The sequence below is a fragment of the Malus domestica genome, chromosome 07 (genome assembly GCF_042453785.1).
Source record: "Malus domestica chromosome 07, GDT2T_hap1".
Lineage (NCBI taxonomy): Eukaryota > Viridiplantae > Streptophyta > Magnoliopsida > Rosales > Rosaceae > Malus > Malus domestica.
This window is the reverse complement of record NC_091667.1, coordinates 5,774,810-5,789,298: the sequence shown is the minus strand read 5'-3', so window position 1 is coordinate 5,789,298 and position 14,489 is coordinate 5,774,810. Positions and strand designations below refer to the sequence as shown.

General features: G+C 42.5%; 1 pseudogene; it reads right to left on the bottom strand.

The window, feature by feature from the left end:
* Positions 1 to 5,446: 5,446 nt before the first annotated feature.
* On the bottom strand, positions 5,447 to 5,945 carry LOC103424207 (large ribosomal subunit protein eL28z-like; annotated as a pseudogene).
* Between the last annotated feature and the right edge of the window lie 8,544 nt (positions 5,946 to 14,489).

Below are 14,489 nucleotides of genomic sequence, written 5' to 3'. Positions count from 1 at the left end.
CATATTCCATCACCATACTCGGTTTAAGTGAACAGTAAGTTCGTAACAAACAATTTGGGGGCAGATATTTTAGCGGATTTACCGACCAACCTAACCGAAATTAGTTGAGTTGCAAACTTTAAAAATTTACTTCTGGTTAAAAATCATACCACTCGTTTCAAGGGTTAAATCGGATTGGGTTGAAGGATTATTAACCTAAGAGTTATGTTATATTTATCGAATCTTTTTCATATTACATGTGTACAATTTTTCTAATAAAGGTAGGCAAATGTGGATGTCGTCTATATTAGAGATATAGTACAAATGTAGTAAGAATAACATTTTTTTGTGAACCTAATTGAAACGGACTAAAACATGAAAAATCCTAAAATATACTTTATAATAGATTATACTGTGAACACGGAAAATTTCCTGAAACGAAAGAGACAAGAACAACGTGCACAAACAAATATTTGTATTTGATGATTTTGGGTTACAATCTCTCTCTATTTTGATCCTCTGATTCGATCTCCGTAAGGTGTGTATTTGTGGATGTGTGATTGATCCAAATGGCCGTTGGGCTTGATCTAAGGATGAACGTTCTTCAAGGGCCGTGGACTTGATCTTGAAGGTGGATTTGAGCGGATCTTCAAATGGGCTTTTGGGCTTGATCTTTGAAGAACAGTGACGAATGGATCTCCAAGGTCTTTTGGGCTTGATCTTGAAGAACAGTGATGAACGGATCTTCAAGGGCTTTTGGGCTTGATCTTGAAGAACGGTTGGATGTGTGGATTTGTCGACGTTGTTGATCCAAAGGGCCGTTGGGGCTTGATCTTGGAAGAACGATGAACGAAGAACACTTTCTTCAAGGGCCGTCGGGGCTTGATCTTGAATTGGTGGATGTTCTTCAAGGGCCTTTGGGGCTTGATCTTGAATTGGTGGATTGTTGATCCAAGGGCCGACGGGGCTTGATCTTGGAAGAACGATGAACGAAGAACGAAGAACGCTTTCTTCAAGGGTCGTCGGGGCTTGATCTTGAATTGGTGGTTGTTAATCCAAGGGCCGTCGGGGCTTGATCTTGGAAGAACGATGAACGAAGAACGAAGAACGTTTTCTTGATTCTTCGGGAACTTGGATGCTTGAGAGCTTCGGAGTTTCAGAGCTTCAAGAATTTTGCCTAATGATTTTGGTTTCCCCAAATGAATGAATTAGCCTTCTATTTATAGAAATTTCCAAGGCCTAATTTTGAATATAATATTCCAGATGAAATAAGTCGTTTCTGCCAGGTGTTGACACGTGTCCTGTTTGATGACTTTTCCAACTTATTTCGATTTTTTGTTTAGACACACGCTACGTGTAAAATTTATGTAATACATGAGCGTTGACACTTTGATTTATCGGTCAACATTTATTTACCGAAATTTCGATGTCTACAAATGCCCCCACTTCAAGGTGCGTCGTATACATGTGCTTGTCACGTGTAGGAGATGCGTTTTGAAGTCCCTTAATGTAGATGTCGATCCAAGGGCCGTCGAGGCTTGATCTTGAATTGGGTTGGAGATTTCTTCAAGGGCCGTCAAGGCTTGATCTTGAATTGGTTTGGAATTTCTTCAAAGGTCGTCGATGCTTGATCTTGAAGGTTGAAATTGGACCACAAGGAACTTCATGTGGTAGATGATCTTTGGCTTTGGTAGTGGATGAATCGGCACGTATTTTGTTGCACTTGTTGACTTTCCACAGCTTTGATCTTGAACTGGATTGGAGGACTTTCTAGATTCCTCCAATTGTTGACTTTCCACAACTTATTCTTGAACTGGGTTGGAGGATTTTCTGGTTTCCTCCAATTGTTGACTTTCCACAGCTTATTCTTGAACTGGATTTGATTCAAGGATGGTAGACACTTGATCTTGAATCGGATTTGTGATTTCTTCAAGGGCCGTTGAGGCTTGATCTTGAACTTTGGCTGGAAGCTTCTTCAAGGACCTTTGAGGCTTGATCTCGAAGGTTGATTCGAACACATGGCAAGCAGGCACGAGGTAAAGGTGACAGCCTGTTTCTTTGTTCAATCTTTCTAATTCACACCTGAGCAGTTTGGTCAACGGTATGATCTTCAAGATTAATGGGCTCTTCTTCCAGTTGGTGACTTGATCTTTAAGGATTCGATTCAAGGGTGGTGAATCGGCACGTGCAGCCCACAATGCCTAGTAAGTCGACCCAAGAATTTGAGGGTCAAAACGAGTTTACCGTCCAGAGTGATTGCAACCCTGATGATATGAGATACTTTTGATTTTGAAGAAGTAGCGGATGACTTAGCACGTGCTTTGTTGCACTTGTCTCCACATGCTTCAAGGTATCATTTTCATTTCCTTTAACTGTTCCTCAGCCAGATGCGGCATCTTCTCGAGTTCTTCATCTCAAACTCCTTCTGCTGAGTTGACTGTGCATGCTGTATTCTTCTCTGCTTGTTTCTTCAGGCAGATGTGGCAGCTTCTCGAGTTCCTCAGTTCGGACTCCTTCTGCTGAGTTGACTGTGAAGACTGCATTCTTCTCTGCTTGTTTCTTCTGCACGTTGTCTCCACATGCTGCAAGGTATCATTTTCACTTGCCTTATCTGTTCTCCAGGCAAATGTGGAAGCTTATTTGGAAGTACAGCAGCAGTGGGAGACGAGTACTCGAGAGCAGTGCTAAGTAGGCAATCAGGGAAGGGTTCCAAGCAGTCAGTTCCTTACCCGAGTTTGAGTGGAGGTTCCGGCATATTGTTTTCTTTATCCTTGTCTTTGTAGGTAAGAACAAAGACAAAGGAAAGGACAGGGAGAACGCATGATATGAGATACTCTTGCTTTCTACCCTGGTGATATGAAATACTTTTGCTTTGGAGTCATTGGCTTGCAGAGGTACCCCAAGGAATAAGGAACACTGAGTGACCCGAGAGGCTTCGTTGGGAAGGCATTCTCAGATATGAAGAAAAGTCCTATATGTCTGCCTTGCTATGAAGGGTGAAGGTAGACAGTTATAGGAATTTCTTTAGTACCTGTAGAGGTACTATTCTTTTACTCGTGTCGGTAACCAATGCGTGATTGATCAGTATGGCTTCACGTGCTTTCTTCTTTATCAGAAATCTTTGACAAATTGTCCGTAATTTTCGTCAAGTTGAGTGTGCATGTGATAGGTGTTGACGAGGCTGAAAAAGACTGGCGCCTCTTCGATATCTGGGATCGGCGCTTCGACAAATTGCCCGTGATTTTCGCAAAGCTGAGTTTGCGCGTAACGGGTGTTGACGAGGCTGAAAAAGACTGGCGCCTCTTCGATACCTGGGATTGGCGCTTTAACAAATTGCCCGTGATTTCCGCAAAGCTGAGTTTGCATGTGACGGGTGCTAACGCGTCTGGAAAAGCAAGATGCTTCTCCGATTTCTGACTTGCCTCTTCGATTTTTGAATCGGCATTTTCGAACTCTGAGCTCACCTCTTTGATCTCTGAAATCCCGTCGAGTGCTGATTTTTTATAGAGGCACGCAGTTCGTTTGAAAGCACACTTGAATTTTCGCTTGTAGAAACTCCCCTCTTGCACTTCTAAGATCTTAATTTGTCCGACCTCTTCTTTCTTCAACACCTTTGAAAATGTCTGGGCCCTCCGACCGTCGTTTTGATTTGAACCTTGGTGAAGAGGCAGTCCCGCCTTCTCCAGACAACATATGGCGCCCATCCTTCATATCCCCTACTGGTCTTCTTATCGTTGGGGATTCGGTGGTGAAGAATGATATGACCGCTGCGGTGGTGGCCCGGAACCTTGTCACTCCCAGAGATAACAGACTACTTTCCAAACGGTCTGATGAGTTGGCTGTTAAGGATTCTCTGGCTCTCAGTGTGCAGTGTGCAGATTCTGTGTCTAATATGGCCCAACGCGTATTTGCTCGAACCCGTCAAGTTGAATCATTGGCGGCTGAAGTGATGAGTCTCAAACAGGAGATTAGAAGGCTCAAGCAGGAGAATAAACAGTTGCATAAGCTCGCACATAGCTATGCGACAAACATGAAGAGGAAGATTAACCAGATGCAGGAATCTGATGGTCAGATTTTACTTGATCATCAGAGGTTTGTGGGTTTGTTCCAGCAGCATTTGCCTTCTTCTTCTGGGGCTGTACCGCGTAATGAAGCCTCAAATGATCAACCTTCAGTGCCTCCTTCTCCTGGGGTTCCGCCGAGTACTAAGGCGCCACCTGATCGTCCTTGAAGATCCCCTCTTGTAAATTTGATTTGATTTGATTTTTTTTTTTAAATGTATGTATAATGCACATTTATGTAAAATTTCCAGAAAAATAAATAAAATGGACCTCTTTTTTTTATTTATTATTATATATTTTTTTTATTTTTTTATTTTTTTTTCTTTTGGTGCTGGATGCACCCACCACTTCTTTTTTTTCTTTTTTTTATAGCACATGGTGCCTGATGCACCTCTTTTTTTTTTCCCGCGGTGGCAGCACCACTTTGCTCCACCATCCCTTTTTTTTATTATATATTTTTCTGTATAAATTTGGGTGGTGGGTAGAGGAATTTGCAGGGAGCGGAGCTTGAGTTTGAGGAAGAGCTTCTCGGCCGGCTAGTCGTTTGACAGCAGTCTTTGAAGTTGTTGGCAGCTGCGAGGCAAGAGACGGAGGAGGTGGAGGTGATCTTGACGTCGAATCCAGCTAGAACCCAGAGCACAGCCACTGAGCCCAACCACTGAGCACAGCCGCTGCACACCCGTTGTACTGCCGCCGAGCACCGCCACTGCGCATCCGTTGCACTGCCAATTGCTGCAAAGGATTATGTTTAACGGCGGAGATGCTGCCCTATTTGCCATGCTATGCCGACGTGCTTCACACAATTAACCATCCAGAATTGTTAAACATTCCATCTGGGTTTATCACAAAACAGAAGAAAAAACCAAGATCCATCCATGCCAAACACCAATCTGCCATCTTTTCGGGATCTGTCACGACATCATCAGCCAAAACCTGCTTGGTCCGTTCGCAGATTGGGGGAAAGGAAGAGTTGGCGGAGTCAGTAGATGGAGTGGAAGTAAGGACCACGGGGCTGGTGGAAATGGAGGTTTCTCAGTGCCCTGACGTGCAGCAGAAAAGAATTCCCTCTTCTTGATGCAACCACCAATCGGGGAGACAGTCCAAGCGTGGACCCAGGACACGGAGCAGTCGTGATCGAGCTTCAAATCTTTCTGCACATCCATTCTCAAAAGCTTCATCTGGCATGGCGGCGATGGCGATAATGGCGGTGGTAGAGAGCTTTCTGGACTTTTTGTGGACTGGGATTATGGACGACAGAGTTGGAACAAGAAAAAAATGGGTTGCACGGCTTAAGCGGGCCACCGCAAAGATTTAAGTTTCCAGATAATGCAGAGGCAAGCCGAAGGCCTCGAAGTCTGTGTCCAGGTTGCTTAAAGCCGATCATCAGTTTCTGGGGGTAGGATCGCCTAGTTCCTCTTCTTGACACCAGACTTGGCAATCTTGAGGCTCTTGTGAACAGCACTCAACCTTGCAAGGGCTGCTTTTTTTTTTTTTTCAGATCCAGCCTGTAATGGTTATCCGCCACCTGATTACCAACCGCCTTCGCCATCCTGCGGAACTCCTGTTTCATCACAGACTTATGCAGCAGAGCAGCAGGTTTGTTCTGCTTCTTGGACTTACTTGTTGCCAACAGCACAGATTGATCTTTGCCCACACCCTGAATGGTCACGGTTTTCTTGTTTTGCCAACCCAGAGTGCTTGTAGGAGTGGAGATTGAGGAGGTTGTTGGGCTCCTTGGTGAACCGAACGCCGGCGTGGCTCCTCCCGAACTCCTTCACAAGAAAAGAGTTGTTCTTCTTCACTATCTCCCATATCAGTTGCTCTGGAACCATCGCCATCTCCGAGATTTTGATTCAGCTGCTCAGATTGGGATTTAGGGTTTACAGGAGATAGGAGAATTGGGGGTTTATCATTTGCCCTATTCAGCCTCATCAGATCAGACTTCAATTTATACAGTTTCAACTCGGCAATTTTTTTTTAGATGCTACAACAAACTCTGACTTCAACAGGTTGATCTGTTCAGGTGACTCGCACAAGGAAGGAATGACTGGGAGATCGATTTAGCGATGTTGCAATTGAGACTGGCGGCCGGGTTGGACTTGTTCATGGCGGAGTGGGTTTTGTCGAGGAACCCACGACATCTTTTGATGTACCATTATTCGGGCTCGCTGTGGCCGATGGATCTGACCCGAGTTTTTTTTGGAGAGAGTGAGAGCAGCGGCGAAATTAAACACAGAGAATGCATAGATGCAAGCCAATGTCCTTTGCCAGCAGGACTTTCCTCTCTGGTTCTAGCTTGTTTTCCACGTCGAAGCTTTTTTCAAGAAACTGGACTTGATCAGCGGTTAGCCGCCTCTTCTTTCCAGGTTGATGGAGATACTCACAACGTTTATCCCATCCATCTTCGAAGCGTTCTGCGAAGAAAACCTTGGCGGAGGCGATGGCGATGAGAGAGAGAATAACCAGGGACAGCAAGCTCGAGTTCGAACCCTAAACGCCATCGTTTTCCACACTGAGAGAGTCTGCAGCTACAAAGACTGATGCGGTTGATGATGATGTTATGTTGAACTGGACCCGAGCTTGAAGTGGACAAGGAATGCCTGGATTTGGGCTTCTTGCTAGGTTTATAAGATGGAGAGCTTGGTCCAAGTGGATTTTGGGTTTTGAGGGTCGACGCTAATGATGACGATGGTTAAACTGGGTTTTTTTGCAATTTTAAAGCGAATGATCAAAGGCCTCTTTCTCTTATTGCTCTGCACCCTTGGATTCTGGAGGATTTAAGCTGCCCGCCTCACTCTGACCTTTGATTGGGTCAAAACTAGTGTGGGCCATGTCCTGAACCTTGAAGAGGTCTTTGACTTGCAGAGAGATTGGGCTCTGGGAGCCGCTTGTAGAATTTTGGCTAAAGGGGTTGCTTCTTGTGGCCATTTATATATATATATATATATTTTTTTTTTAATACATAAAACATATGTATATTTTTTTTTTCTTCTTTTTTTTTTTGTACAAAGAAATTGTAATAGCATCAAAACTTTTAATTAAATCTTTATTCCTTATTTTGGTGTGATTGAACTCGAAAAATTGAACATTCGAGCTGCCTACGTACCCCTCCAAAGAAGAGATCAAGTCGTAACGTAGTTCAAATACATACATATTTTTGGTATTTTCTTTTTGTGCCATTTGCAGTTTTAACTCATGCAGGCAAGGAGTGTTTGTTATCGCCTTTTATGCTCGTGCGGACCAGGAGCTTTGGTGTTGCCTTTTATGCTCGTGCAGACCAGGAGCGTTGTGCCATGCAGTTTAGGTTCATGCAGGCGAGGAGCTTTGGTTCGTGCAGTTTAGGCTCGTGCGAACAAGGAGCATTGGTGTTGCCTTTTATGCTCGTGCAGACCAGGAGCTTTGTGCCATGCAGTTTAGACTCATGCGGGCGAGGAGAATTTGTGAATTTTGTCAAGCAATTTTGGAGAGGCGTTCCTCACAATCTTCATAGCAAGGAGCCTTGACCGAGTGATTGAAGAAGTCTTTGGGAAAGAAATCGCGCATCGTGATGGGGATGGACGATCTATGTGTCAAAATTTCATCATCTTCAACACGTTCATGTTGCTTTGAAGGTTGACAAGAGCTGCTTTGCCCCCTTTCCGATTGGCGGACTTGTGGAGGAGACGCATGCTTCTTGTGCAATTTCTTAGGAGTGACTTGAGTCCATCCTTCAACTTTGCTTGTCTTGAAGGATGCCCCCAGCGGTTGAGGTGAAAACTTTGTGTCGAAAGAGCCATAAGTGATGGTGGTATAGTTTGATTTCACCACATCGTCAAGATCTAGCTCGATGATTCCTTTCTGAGCCAGCTTCATGATGAGATCTTTCAGCACGAAGCATTTTTCTGTCGGATGACTGATGAAGCGGTGGAATTTACAGTATCTTAGACTGTCGGTACGATTCATCTCTTCCGGCCGTTTACACTCAGGCAAACCAATCACCTTCTTTTCCAGCAAGTCTTCTAACATGGCAACCACATCAGAGTCGGGGAATGGATAAGTCATCTCCTCAAGCTCCTTCAAAGTGCGTCTACGCATCTCTTGATCACGAAAAGCTTTGGTTTGAATCGCCTTGCCTCGTGTAGGGATTTTGACGGGAGCTGTGTTGACCGTCATTGCTTCCTTGGTGGGTTTCCACACAGTCTTCTCCAACTTTGGCCCAAGAACTTTGTCGTTCTTATAGTCGGCGATCGGTTCTTTCTTCCCATGATGGGCGATGCTCAACTCCATGTCATGGGCGCGAGTGGCCAATTCCTCGAAAGTCCGTGGTTTAATGCCTTGGAGGATGTATTGCAAACCCCACTGCATACCTTGGATGCACATCTCGATTGAAGAGGTTTCCGAGAGCCTGTCTTTACAGTCGAGGCTTAGAGTGCGCCATCTGTTGATGTAGTCAATGACTAGCTCGTCCTTCCACTGCTTTGTGCTCGTTAGCTCTAGCATGCTCACAATGCGACTGGTGCTATAGAAGCGGTTGAGGAATTCCCGCTCTAATTGCTCCCAGCTGTTGATGGACTCAGGCTCTAGGTCCATGTACCACTAAAAAGCGTTTCCTTTCAGCGAGCGCATAAACTGCTTGGCGAGGTAGTCTCCATCCGTCCCCGCATTGTTGCAAGTTTCGACAAAATGTGCAACATGCTGCTTTGGGTTTCCTTTTCCATCAAACTGCATGAACTTTGGTGGTTGAGCTCCCTTCGTACTGTGCCTTGATGGTGTTGGTGATCATCTCCTGCAGCTGCTAGATAGAGAGAGATCCCATGAGCGCCGCTGCTTGGTCTGGTTTCGGCTTCCCATCGATTTTCTTCACCGGGGGTTCTTCGTCTCCGCCAGCTCCTCCCTTTAGTGGATCATCCTCTGGGTCGGGTTTCTCGCTGTCCTGCACCTCCAGTCGGTTGACTAACGCCGCGATCTGCAAGTCTTTTTCTTCCACAGTTCGAGTTAGTCTTGCGATTGCTTCATTCATTTGAGCAAGCTGTTCATCGATTGAAGTTGCTCCAGTGGTCATGACTTGCATGGCTGAACTGCCGCTTGAATCGTCATTGGAGAGCATGGATTCGGGGTATTCCCTTGGTCTTTCCCCCCTTGGTGCCCTTAGTGAGGCTAAGGCAATCACAGGCTCGTGCCTTGGGTACTCTCATTCCTTTGGCAGAGTTGATGCAGAGGTGAAAGAGGTGGCAGAAGTAGCTTTTGCTTTACTTCGAGTCGTGATGCCTAAAGTGACACCTCTTGCGACTATGACGCTCTTGTTCTTTGCGCCAATTGCGGGAACAGTTTGAGCCTTCCTTGAAGCCATTAATTTTGAAAGTGTGCTTGAATTTCTTGAACGGAGAAAGAGATGAGAGGTAGAGATTGTCCCACTGGGCGTGCCAATTTGTGAACACGGAAAATTTCCTAAAACGAAAGAGACAAGAACAACGTGCACAAACAAATATTTGTATTTGATGATTTTGGGTTACAATCTCTCTCTATTTTGATCCTCTGATTCGATCTCTGTAAGGTGTGTATTTGTGGATGTGTGATTGATCCAAAAGGCCGTTGGGCTTGATCTAAGGATGAACGTTCTTCAAGGGTCGTGGACTTGATCTTGAAGGTGGATTTGAGCGGATCTTCAAAGGGGCTTTTGGGCTTGATCTTTGAAGAACAGTGACGAACGGATCTCCAAGGGCTTTTGGGCTTGATCTTGAAGAACAGTGATGAACGGATCTTCAAGGGCTTTTGGGCTTGATCTTGAAGAACGGTTGGATGTGTGGATTTGTCGACGTTGTTGATCCAAAGGGCCGTTGGGGCTTGATCTTGGAAGAACGATGAACGAAGAACACTTTCTTCAAGGGCCGTCGGAGCTTGATCTTGAATTGGTGGATGTTCTTCAAGGGCCTTTGGGGCTTGATCTTGAATTGGTGGATTGTTGATCCAAGGGCCGTCGGGGCTTGATCTTGGAAGAATGATGAACGAAGAACGAAGAACGCTTTCTTCAAGGGCCGTCGGGGCTGGATCTTGAATTGGTGGTTGTTAATCCAAGGGCCGTCGGGGCTTGATCTTGGAAGAACGATGAACAAAGAACGAAGAACGTTTTCTTGATTCTTCGAGAACCTGGATGCTTGAAAGCTTCGGAGTTTCAGAGCTTCAGAGCTTCAAGAATTTTGCCTAATGATTTTGGTTTCCCCAAATGAATGAATTAGCCTTCTATTTATAGAAATTTCCAAGGCCTAATTTTGAATATAATATTCCAGATGAAATAAGTCGTTTCTACCAGGTGTTGACACGTGTCCTGTTTGATGACTTTTCCAACTTATTTCGATTTTTTGTTTAGACACACGCTACGTGTAAAATTTATGTAATACATGAGCGTTGACACTTTGATTTATCGGTCAACATTTATTTACCGAATTTTTGATGTCTACATATACATAAAGAAAATATAATAATTTTTAAACACGCTTTAAATATTAAGTAACAGCGGTGATTTTACAACACCAAATTTATATGATTTAAGCCTAATATGACATTCATTTTGGATTATGTTAATTATACTCACATTAATAATAAGAAAGTAATTAATCCCAACCTAACTTGCCTAAGAATAGTTTGGGTGGGTTGGTTTGCCAATTTTCTTGGGTGAAAATAGGTTCAACTTGACCTTATTGGGTTGGCTAAGGGTGATTTATAGCCTGACCAACCCACCCAATGCCCACCCTTGACAAACATGAGTGAAATTCTAGTCATATCCTTTTTAGGGCTGGAATTTTTTTACCCAAAAACCAAAACACAGATGTATGTACGGTTTACTGCCTAGGCCATGTATTGAAATAATATTGGTTACTTGAGCTAAGTCACATGATAGGTCATTTATAATAATTTGGTATAAAAAATATAAAAACACAAACTCATCATTATGAAAATTAAACTTAAAACTTTTCATCTACAAGTAAACAGAAATATCACATTTATTACTGGACAAGTATAAGTGGGTTTCCCACTAAGAAAAAAATCGCCTACAAGAGAAGATTTACGTTTAGTACGGATATGATTCCATTAGAGGATTGCGCTTGAGCTTCGAACAAAAGATGATTACACTTGTGAATGAAATAAATAATCAAATCTCTACTCTAGGAGATAGTTATGTGTTGTCAGTATCACTAATTAGCACTTCAAAAAATTTATTGTGCACTCCAAACTTTCTATAATTAGAAAGAAAAATACACTTATGAGAAGTGTAGAATGAGATTTTTAGAGTGTTAATAACATTTCCCTTCTTTAAAAATATTTTCAGTTATTTTAAAAGCACTTTCAAACAAACCTTATATTGTACTATACTATACTCTACTATACCGTAATATATTGTACCGTAATATATTGTACCAAACAACACTATGCTATACTATACTATACTATATTGTACTGTATGCACTAGTACTTAGTACGCACATATGTACAAGATTTTGCTTCTGAATCATAAACTCCCCAACTGCATTCACTTGTTATGTTTATTAGGCCATCTCCAACCGAAAAGAGCCATGTTGAGCTTCCGTCCAGATTATAACCCTGTAAGAAATTATTTTTTAATGAACAATGTCAAACCATAATTATATATCATCTCCAACCGAGAGAGCCAAATGGTCATAGGCAAAAACATAATCAGTTTGACAAAAAACTCATCTCCAACCGAAAGGGGCTATTTTTTAGCCCCTAAATAATTTATTATTTTAACTGAATTAAACTACCATATTAAATCAAAAAATATATATTATACTAAAAGATAAGAATGTAGAATGGGTAAATACGTTTTATATTAAAAGACTAACATTTGCCTATACATTTTGTGTGTATGAACATATTTTTTTAGGAAATGAGAATAAGAGAGAGAGAGATAGAGAGAGAGAGAGAGAGAGAAAACGTGGAGGAAGTGAGAGGTTTTTTTTTTGTTTTTCCTTAAATTTTAAATATTAGAGATATTTAACATCACCTGTAGGGGAATCTTCAATAAAAAACAGTAAAATTTGGACCTATGAAATAATATTATTGCCTATCATTTTTTTTGTGTGATAAAAGATTAAGTTGTCTTTTCACTCTTTTTTAATTGACAAAGAAGATTTCATTAATTAATAGAAATAAGAAGAAATTAAATAAATTAAATCGAAAAAAAATATTGAAAGAAAAGAGAAGGATGGACCTCCTCCAAATGCGGATTACAAATAAAATTTCCTAGAATTAAAAACAAATAAAATAGTAGTACCTCATAAAAGTTGTACTAGATTTCGTGGAGGTAAGCAAGTCAGCGTACTGCAATTTCGGCATGCTGACGCAACCTAAACCAAAGCGGGACCCACAGTACCAACAACGCCAAGGTAGCGTTTGGTACGTAGACGGGACGAAACGGTATGTGACGGGATGGGACGGGACAGGACGGAACGGAACAAAGATTCATGTCATGTTTGGTACTGACAAGATAGAACAGAACGAAACTGGATTAAATGACTAACTTACCGTTTTTATTTGACTATCTCTCTCCCGTTTCTCTGCTTTCTCTTCTTCCATTTGACTCTCTCTCTCGCGCATGCTCAGATCTCCCAGTAAAAATCAAACCCAGTAAATCAAACCCATACTTTCTCTTCATTTCATTATCTTTCTCTTCAATTCCAGTAAATCAAATTATTTTTCCCCAATTTAAAACCAACGATATGAAAAGGCTAAGGGAGATGAGTGTGGACCGAGCTACATCAAACTATGATTTCCTTGCACTTCGCAAAAGCCGCGTCGTTCCGGCCAGCGCAAACGCCGAGTTTTTTCCTAGAAGGAAGTGCGTTTCGGTCTGTTTCGCCGGTATTTCGACGGATTCATCTCCGACTCAGCCCGGAAAGCCTGAAATCGAGCTCGAATTCATCTGGGTTGCTGGGTAACGAAGCATTTGGGTTGCTAGGTTTGTGGTGGAGGAGGAGGCTACAGGAGAAAGGGAGGGTAACGAAGCTACGAGAGAGGGAGGCTGCGGGAGAGATAGGGAGGGTAGACAGTGGAATTTTTGTGTTCCACATACGTGGAATAACCCGTTCTCGGAGGGGGGAGGCGGGACGCAAAAACACCCAATTTCTGTCTCGTCCCGTCCCAGGTACTAAATGCAACCCAAGTGAACTGGGCTACCCAAATCGGGTTGGCTGGCTGGCTTCCTTAGGCCAGTCCGCTGACCTTGTGGCTGGTTTATGGCCTGGTAGGGGGCCCATAAGCCTTTTGGCTGATCATCAGTTGAAGACGGTTTTCGTGTCATAAGGCTATATTTTGGCCTACAACCCTTTAGTAGAGTCAGTTGGAGATGACTTTAGCACCGATCAAGGCTCTCATTTGCCCTATTCTTTCCGAATATAGTGCTATATGATCATGTATGCTATCAAAAAGTTGAAAATTCTTATTACTAAAGATCGAATTTGATAATATCCTTCATGCATTTGATGATGTGCTTGATTGGCTCATTCAGCTCTCGTATCCAGATTATGGTAGATGAACATCACCTGCACCACTACAACAACAAAGCCTTATCCCACTAAGTAAATTCGACTGTATGAATCCTAGAACACAAAGCCTTATCCCACTAAGGGGCCGAGTGTATGAATCCTAGGACACAAAGCCTTATCCCACTAAGTGGGTCGACTATATAAATCATAGAACGTCATTGTGCTCGGTTTTGTGCCAAGTCTTCCGTTAGATCCAAGTACTCTAAGTCTTTTGTTAGAGTCTCTTTCCAAGTCTTCCTAGGTCTTCCTCTACCTCTTTGCCTTGAGCCTCTGTCTCGTAATCGCATCTTCTAACTTGAGCATTTTTAGGTTTTCATTTCACATGTCTAAACAACCTTAACCGATTTTCTCTCATCTTATCTTCAATTGCAGCTACTCCTACTTTACCTCAGATATCCTCGTTCCTAATCCTATCCTTTCTCATGTGCCCTTACATCCAACAAAACATTTTTATCTCTGCTACACTAATTTTGTATATGTGTTGATGCTTGACCGCTCAACATTCTGTGTCATAAAGCATTGTTGGCCTTATTGTCATCCTATAAAATTTTCCTTTCAGGTTTAATGGCATACAATGGTCACTTAACACATCTAATGCATTCTTCCACTTCATCAGCTTGTATTGTATAGTTGATGTCTCCATCAAATTCTCTGTTATTTTGCAAGATAGATCCAAGATAATGAAAGCATTCACTCTTTGGTACTTTCTTATTTCTAATCCTTAACCCAAGCGCAGCGACGTTCTAGAATTCAAATAGCCAATTCCACTTAGTGGGATAAGGCTTTGTTGTTGTTGTGTTTCATCACTAAATGAATTTGTTAAACAGTCAGAAAACTCCCTCTCCAAAGCACATCTGCTCTCAATTTATTATCCATGAATTTTTGCCAAAACAAATATGAAAACATATGA